Below are 9,133 nucleotides of genomic sequence, written 5' to 3'. Positions count from 1 at the left end.
AAGAACACATTAGAGACTTTCCTGTAGTGACCAGATACAAAATTGCTTTCCTATTTATCAGCTTTATTCTGTAAGGAAATATAACTTTTTAACTCCCATTTTCAATATAAAATAAAACCGGACCCAGAAGGGTCTTGAATGCCAGACCGTCTTGTCTTGAAGGAGACTTGAGAGCAGTGAGGCCCGTGCCAGGAAGCCGAGCACAGGCGTGTGCGGGGCGGGGCTGCGGCTGGCTCCGGGGAGGGCGGCGCCAGGGGCAGAGGCCGCTGGCGTGCGTGCGAGGTCGCACCCACGCGAGGCCACGGCGGCTGCAGGGAGCAGGAGGCGCCGGGCTCCGGACGCGTCTCTTGGGGGTGAGTTCGTGCAGCAGGCAGCAGCAGACCCAAGTTTTCTGGGCCCCTAAGCTTATACAATTGAAGGCCTTCCAAAAGGAAAATAATAAAAAATCACAAATGCATAATCAGGTACAAACATGAATAGTTACTTAGAATGAGAAAAGAAGTCAAAACAACCGTGAAATAAGAAATGCTGGCATACTACAGATATCACAAAATCCCCCCAAAAGCATAATATTTTAAAGCGCCAAACACACCTTGTAATAAATACCTCGTTTTCCTTGATTTGGGGCTACACTACCTTTTGGTGGCCTCTTCATATGACGACACTATAAAGTATACTCTATGGCCTTTCCTATAAGGAGAATAGAAAGATAATTCAGTGTTTCCCCTGGTGTGTAAGCCAATTTGTTACTTCATTATTAATAGTTTAGGAAAGTTTCTGGCAGTTTCACGGCTTGTTGGTAAAGTGGAAATTTGCAGGACTGTTGTCAAATTGGGGGAAACTTCTGTCCCCCAATTTCTTTTATAAACGAGCTGTAAGATTTCAGGGTAAGGACTGATCTGAAAAACTCTGAACTGATGGCTCATTAACCAGAGCAATTCAGATGCATTCTTAAATTGCTGCTACATTGCTTTGAGCTACATAATTATGTAATAAAATTACTCTTACGCTGCATACACTGTACTTTATTGATGAGAATGTGTAGGAGTTTTGTCACAGCAACCCTTGTTTCTCCGGGCCGCCTTGCTGTGTTGGTAGCAATTTCATGTGCCATTTCATCTGGAACTGCCAGACCTCATCAAGACAAGTTGCGTCAGTAACACTAAGATGTGATTCCAAATACTGGGATGCATAAAACATGCAATTAATTTTCACACAGAGAAGTGCCCACTGTTTGTAGGACTGCTCCAGTCCTCAAGCCCTATGGAATTCTGATAAATTTTATTTCTCATGAATCCCATGAAAGAGAAACAAAAGGTGTGGAGCATTTATAATTGTATATGTGGCATTATTGAGTATATTCTTTGACTGGAGAGAATTTCCATTCTGACCGGGCATCCATGAGAAATGAATTCATGTTCCGATGTCTAGCTCTTGTGCAGACCTTATTTCTCCTCCACCGCCTGCCTGTGTTGGATGTCAACATGTTCACATTTCAGTATGGTCTCTGGTCTGTACCTTCATGTCACGATAATGGGTGAGTCCGTGTGGTGGGTATTGGTGGACGGAAGGATTATTGCCAGAATGGCTAGCAATACACAGAGGTGACTATATACAAAAGTGATTATGAACTACATAAAAATATTCACTAAGTCAAATAAATGTATCTTCCACTCAACCTCCCCTTAGCCAGATCCCAAAGATGCCCATGGCCATCCAGCACCATCCAACATCAGTGGAAATATGACAGAGACATTAGCATGGAAAAGGCAGTGGTCTCAATTGAAACATTTTACAGAAACATTATGACTGTGAAAATACACTGCTGGACCCCCTTCCAGGGCTTTGGAGGAGGCATGTAAATGAGCTTAATTAACATCACAGTGTGTCCTCCTTCAGCTTGGGCTTTTAGAGCAGGAGCCGGGGAACCAAGGAACAGTCCTATTAATCATTCCTCTGACCAAAAAGCACACCCAGTCCACACAGCACCCCTCAGGTTTACCCTCTCATCTGTCCTCTCTACAGCCTATCAGGTAGGCACTATCATTCCCAGGCCACAGATGAAAAATGGAGGCCCAGAGAGAAAGGACCCTTGGCCAGGTCACACAGGTGGCAAGTGATGTATAATCACACAGCTCTTGTGTCCCAGTCCAGGGCTCAGCTGCTGCACCAGGGCTGTACCGTCTCATTTGCCCCCCCCCCCCCAAGTCATCTTTTAGAAAGATCACTCTGGGAGATGTCTTGTTCTAAATGGTGTCTGGAGGGCAGCACCCCCATTACAGCCTTCTGCACTTCTCACCAGAAAAACACAAAAATGCAAAACAATTTTGAAAATCAAAACTGACAGACAATCAGTTGCTAGAATCTGAAAGGCAAAACAATTGCTTGCCGGTGCTTCAACTAGAAAACAAAGCAATCCACTCACGTAAATAAAGATAGAAATACACTTAATTCTCCTGCCATCCAAGGACCCAAACTATCTAACAACTAGCAAATTGCTGTCCCTGTGCTGTAAACGGGCTGCTTTTTGAGGTAGCAGCACAGTGTTCTTAAGTCCCTGTCCTTGCATCTACCTTTCTGCAACTAAATGAGGTTTCAATCCCCAAATAACAAAAGGAGAGAAAGTAGGGGAGCCTGGGGCTGGCACTTAGCACCTCAAGGTGAAGAATCTCAAGGTAAAGCACTGAGGTGGGAGCAGGGATGGAAGAGGAGACCTGGTGATGATCAGTGGTAGAGGGCGCAGCTTTTTACAAACTCCATCGATCAGGAATGGCAGGGACCAGACAGCGAGAACAGAAGATGACCCATCTCTCTATGGAACAAGAAGCTAGTAAAAGAACAGAAAACTAAGCCCAAGTGAAGAAGGATGAAGGAAATAATATGATAAGACCAAAAATGTACGAAATAGGAAAACAGACAATAGAGAAAAACATCAACTAATTTATTAATTAAATTTAGCAATGTTGCTGGAAACACAGTCTATATACAAAAATCAACAGTACTTCTGCTAACCATCTACAGTTTATGAAATTCAAAAATGAGACCATTTACAATGACATCCAAAAAGCAACAAATATCTAGGAACAAATCTAATGAAAGGCGTACAGGACTACACACAACATTACTGAGAGAAATGAACAAAGACCTAAATAAAAGGAGGGAGGGAAATACCATATTCATGGATTGGAAGACTCAAGAATATTCATAGGAGCACTACTCTAAATAGCCTAAAAGCTGGAGACAACCCAAATATTCTGCAACAATAGAATGCATCAGTTCATCACGATATGATCATACAATTCAATGTATTCAGTGATGAGGATGAATAAACTACTGCTACATGGAGTAACACGGATGCGTCCTAGAAACATAACAGGGAGTGAAGGAGGCTAAACACAAAAGACGACATACTGTATGGTTTCCTTTATAAAAATTTCAAAAACTGGCAAAACTAATCTGTGGTGTTAGACGCTGGAATTGTAGGGGGTAATGACCAAGAGGGGCTCTGAGAGATTTGTGATTCTGGCCGTCCTCTGTTTCTTGACCTGGGTGGTGATTTCACAATGTGTTCACTTTGTTACAATCAAGCTCTACGTACTTATGGTTTGTGCATTTTTCTGAATGTATGTTTTCATTCAGAAAATTTTTAATGAAAAGAATAATTTGGGAAATGGAAACATGATATAAAGGACTTAGAGGCTTCTCAAAGGCCGTGATCCCGTTGAATTCTGTGTCGTACATGGACCCTGCCCCCCGCAGTAGAGCTGAGCACTTTATTCACTTCCTCAATCCTCTCTGATTAAATAGGGCTCTATGAAGTAGGTATTATCTTATCAGCCACCCACCCTCATTTTGAAGAGAGTTGGAAAAATCTGAAACAAAATACTAGCGAATATCAGTCCTCATTTTACAGATGAGGCAACAGGCCAGGAGAGTGAACACAATTTCTCCAAGGTCACAAAACTGCCGAGGTGGAAGAACCTGAGTCAACCTGTGCAGTTTGGTCCCAGGACTGATATTATTTGTCCCTTCACTGAATCAGCTTGTCAGCTGTCTCTCTTCTGTTCCACTCCTTTCCCAGGGCCTGGAAAAGTGTTTCTCAAGCTCCCCAATTCATTCCACAATTCATGTCATATCTTTGTCATGTTTGATAACACTGAAAATAATAATGATTTCTATTGTGTTTCAGCACTTGCCCATAATGGACAAACTTTTTAAGAGCTTGGGACACTGTGCCAGGAAAATAGCCGAACAAAAAGGCTTCTGTATTTTTGTCAGTAGAAGGAGAGCTGTGAAGGGCAGCATAACATGCACATTCACTGCCAAGAACTTGCATAATGATGTTCTGCACCTTTAAAGCCCAGAATCCATTAAGGCTTTTTAATTGGTATTGAGTAATGTACCACGTGGATGACAGGTACTATCCATAGCCATCCCCTGGCTCCTCTTCATAGCATCTTTTATCTAGGAATTGTTACAGTTTCTCCATTAACTATGCATAAACATTGGGAATAATCAGTGTATTCTCAGCTATGGAAAATGTAAAAATGCAGAGAAAATGTTTCAGGAAATACACCATGTTATTAACAGTAGTTATCTCTGGGTTTTAGCTTTTGGGTTTTTTAAAAAATATATTCTCAGATTTTGTACAATGAATATATATTACCTTTTAAATTATACAGCAATTTTAAAGTCATCTTAGAGTATATAAATTTTTATATAATTATATAATTGCAATTATGTCAAAATACGTATGTAGTAAGAGAGTGGAAGAAATTATTAATAGTTTTTTTCTTCCTTCTGCTTTTTGGAATTTTCCAGTTTTCCTGTAATGATCATTGTAGCAGTCAAGATTCTTGATTATAAATAACAGGAATTGACTCCAACTACCTTGAGTAGAAAAGGATTTATTGTAAAAACATTAGGCAGTTCCTAGCATCTTTAGGAATGCCAGAAGCCAAGGAAGTCTTAGCAGGGGACAAGTCAAAGTCAAACCAAAGTTAGCAGTTTGGTTAGGTGGCTGCCACTGGCACTCACAGCCACCCCAGCCCCTGGACCCCCGACACCCCCACTGCTATCGTAAACACTCTCTCTAACTGTCCCTGTGTCTATGTGTCACTCTCTCAAGGCCCAGATTTCTGGGCAGGATCATCTGATTTGGTGTCAATCACGTGCCCATGTTCTATCTGTCTGAGTGCATGGAGACAGGTGTCTGGCGCTTAGCTGGGTTTCCCACAAGATTCATGCAGTGGATATCCTTTCACATAGGTAGGATGTTCAAATGTGGAACAATTGAAAAAGACAACGTCTACTACAAGCAGATATCATTACTGTATCTATCTATCTATATCTATATATGCTGTTTCTTCCCGATGTCCCAAATCAGGCTGCAGAGCTGGTCTAATAAAGACACTAATCACTATAGGCAGGCATTGCTCTTGCAGTGGAAAAAAATAAATAAATCTTTTCTTTTTTTGGTAAAACATAGCCACTTTGTGTCATACAGTGTGGGTCAAAGTGCATTTTACTTCACATGATACGGATTAAGAAACAGGGTCTGTTGGGGAAAGTTAAGCCAAGGGTAAGAAAAGGCACACATGCCCCATCCTTCCTTCGTCCCCCAGACAGGTGTGCTGTGATCAGGTGCAGCAGGACATACAGTGGTTCTGTGTTTCGGGGATGAACCTCACCCCCTCATTTGCTCTTTTTCTAGGTGCAACTTTTCCAGAGGATAAAACCAGACTGCTTGAGCACTGGGCAGTAGGTATTTAGGATACCAGGAGTAGGCCAAGATGGCTCATTTTCCAGAAGGAAGGATTCTCCCATTGGGTGGAAGCGGTCAGTGAGGGAGAGTGTGAGTCATGACGTCCAAGTCTTGGCCTGGGTAAGCTGACAGGTGTGCTGTTCACCGATCTGAGGAACATAGGCAGAGGAGGGGCAGGTTTAGGAAAACGATGACTTCAGTTTGGGACTTGCTGAGTCAGGAGTACATATGAGTCACCACCAGACAAGGTCCCCATTGTACATTCTCACAGCAGCTGGCACTCCTTGTTTATATCGTTGAGCCCAACTTCAATGAATCAATAATTGCATGATTAGTATTGAGTCTCTCTTCAGGACTGCAAGCTCTCTGAGGCCTTGGCCCAGGTCGAACCACTTCACTGCTGTATCTGCAGCACCTGGCACAGGGTCAGCCACAGAGCTGGAAACCTGTAAATATGTGCTGAGTGAATGAAGGCGTCTACCTGGAGCCATGCAGCAGGCAGCTGGAGACACGGATAGGAAAGCAAGACCCGGGACGAAGCTCTAAATTCAGAAGAGTTCCACACTTGGATGGGAGCTGAATCCAAAGGACTGGGTGAGGCGGCCCAGGTGGGATGAGAAGACCCAAGAGCTTAAGCCTGAGTCCTGGGAAACACCACAAGGCCAAGGAAGAAGAGTGGCCGGAGAGGTAGGCAGAGAACTAAGAGAGGGTCGTGTTCTGGAAGCTACTGGAGGAGAGAGGTTTAAGCACACAGAAGTCAGTGGACTCGATGCTGATGAGAGGCCTTGTGAGATGAAAATCACCAACACTTCCAAAGCACTTGGGGGCCAGGCGTGGTTCAGACAGCTCTAAGTGTATTAATTCTTTTGGTTCTCACAACAGCCATGTGAAGCTGGTGCTGTCATCACGGTCCCCTCCCTAACGTGAGGATGGTGAGGTGCAGAGAGGTCACCCAGCTAGGAAATGGGAGGGCTGCAGCATGAACTCAGGCTCCGTGGTCTCCAAGTCTGTGCTCTTCAACATTATAGATGGTGCCTCAGAGAAGCGGTAACAGTTGGTCATTGGTAACACTGGCAGGAGTGATTTCAGCGGCGCTATGGGGTGAAGCCACAGGCAGTGAGTAAGAAAAGCGAGTTGAAAGCAAGAGAGTCAAAACCAGAAATCCAGCCCTTAACTACAAAGAGTGGTCCAGCTGCATCACCTGGGAGCCTATTAGATGTGCAGAACCTTGGGCCCAGCCCGATCTTCTGCATCAGGCCCTGCATTTTAACAAGCTCCTCAGGTGATTCGCATGCACAGTGAAGTCAGACAAGAGCTGCACTAGATGATCTTTCAGGAACTTCGGCTGAGAGAAGAAAGAAAAATGCAGTGTTAGTGAGAGCTTTTTCTTTTCAGGAGGGAGAGACTGGAGCGTGTTTGTAAACGTAGAGCAGTGGTTTGCGACCCCTGCAGCACATTAGAAGCATGTGGGGTGCTGAGGCCCCTGCCCAGAAGAATCAGGCTTGTGGTCCAGGAGATTCCAATATTCAGCGGGGCACGATGGGGAGACCCACCCCAGGGGAAGGCACAGTGCAGAAGGACAGGATGGAGGTGCAGGTGTCCTCAGGTAAATGGGAAGAGATAGGGATGAAGAAATGCGAAGGAGATGATTTGGGGAAGGAGGAAAACCAGTAAAAGCAGTAAAAACAGTAAAGCAGAGATAAATGTGTAGAAGGTGGGAACCAGCAAGGAGACAGACACTTAAAGGGAATCGTACCTGAGAGCCATGATTAATCGATTGATTTCTTAAATTTTAACTGGGATATACATGATGTGGCAAAAATGAATAGTGTGATTTTAAAAACTTAAGTTGGATGGTGTTACGGCCTGCTCAGAGCTCTGCAGTATCTTCACCATCAGCATGGGAAGATGGCCTTGCTGACTTCTGGTTCTCCACTGACCTCCAGCATCTCAGGCCTTTTAGTGCTCTTTTTCCTACTGATCATATACCTGCTTCAGGGCCATTGTAATTGCTAGTCGCACCTTTGGGTTATTCTTCTTCTAAATATTCACATGACCTGCTCCCTCACGTCAGCTGGGTCTCCTCCTGTGTCCTCTCCTCTCAGAGGACTTCCCACCTCACTTTTAATCCCCTTCCTCTGAATTATTTTCTATCACTACCCAATATCATGTCATAAACCTACCTGCCTATTTGCTTAAGGTCTACCTCCTCCACCAGAATATAAGCTCCACGGGGGAAGGATTTGTCTTGCTCACAGTGGAATGCCCACCACCTGGAACAGGGAGGCACAGAGGTGATGCTTGCAAAAAGCTTAATGAGTGAATAAATGGCAGCTGCTGCTTGGTGCAAATCAAGAGGAGGCTGAGATGGAAAGGTATTGCTGAGAGTGCCTGGGGAAGGTGACTAGCCAGGGAGATTGCAAAAGAAAGATGATTAAGGACAAGCAAATGGGCATCTTCAAGGGCCAATCAAGGAGAGAGTGCGGGGTTGTAATGGCGGGAAAGACAGTAAACAGGCAGTTTTGGGTGCAGCTGAGAATGTGGTTTCTTCTCTAGACTGCCTACTCTCTTTGTGGCTCTGGGCGAGTTTGTTAATCTTTCTAAGCCTCAATTACCCTATCAGTAAAATGAGGCTGATGACCTTAGTACCTTCCACCTAACGTTGTCATCGGGTTTAAATGAGCCAATGGCCATGAAGAGCCTGGCGTGGGATAAGCTCTCAATAATTGTTCATCACTATGGTCAATCCAAGACTGGGGGAACAGTGTGAAATGTTGCTATGTAAAAAGGTGTTTCTGTGATCCATCTAAGTCTTGTTCCAAAATGCCCTACCCAGAAATAAACCTTATGCGTTACCTTGCCCCCCACCACACACCCACATAAAAATGTCTCCGCCTTGCCAGCTCCATCACCAGCCTGTTCTCCTTTCCAGCGACTCTTCTGAGAGCTAGCGTGGGACTTGTCACAATAAGTTATACGTAAATATTTGTTGATATTCACTGCATTTCTCCCAGACAATGCTCAGGTGTTACTAGGTCAGGAAAATCTCCACGTGGAGTAGGAGATATTAGTGTCTCCGACCTCATTAGGGGAGAAACGGCTAGGTAGGAAGACGGCGCTCTTCGGGCTTTGAATCATCCATAAGGCTGGCGTAGTAAACGCAGAGGAGATTGGGTTTGGAGCTCTGGAAGTTCCCGAAAGAGCCCTCTACATCCAAGGGCGGCCAGAGGCCAAGAAAAGGCGTTGAGCTTTCGGCTCCTTTAAGAGGCGTGGCCTCTCTGCGGGCGCCGCGGGAGTGTTGGCTGAAGCTGCCCATCCGGGGGCGGGACTCCGTTGCCTGGGAGCGGAGCTGGGGCCCCCAGCGGGGGT

At 44.8% G+C, this 9,133-nt stretch overlaps 1 long non-coding RNA gene across 2 annotated transcripts; it reads right to left on the bottom strand.

Annotated features, from left to right (window-relative positions):
• Positions 1-5,508: 5,508 nt before the first annotated feature.
• LOC141575291 (uncharacterized) lies at positions 5,509-9,103 on the bottom strand. 2 transcript variants are annotated; one of them, XR_012502778.1, is made up of 2 exons: positions 7,948-9,103; positions 5,509-7,109 (listed from the first exon to the last, which is right to left on the bottom strand). It is a non-coding gene; the product is annotated as an uncharacterized LOC141575291 (long non-coding RNA). The 2 variants fall into 2 exon arrangements; XR_012502779.1 differs by having other exon boundaries at positions 8,621-9,103.
• Between the last annotated feature and the right edge of the window lie 30 nt (positions 9,104-9,133).

Source organism: Camelus bactrianus, chromosome 27 (genome assembly GCF_048773025.1).
Source record: "Camelus bactrianus isolate YW-2024 breed Bactrian camel chromosome 27, ASM4877302v1, whole genome shotgun sequence".
NCBI classification, from domain to species: Eukaryota; Metazoa; Chordata; class Mammalia; order Artiodactyla; family Camelidae; genus Camelus; species Camelus bactrianus.
The sequence above is the reverse complement of the archived record's forward strand: the minus strand, read 5'-3'. Positions and strand labels throughout refer to the sequence as shown.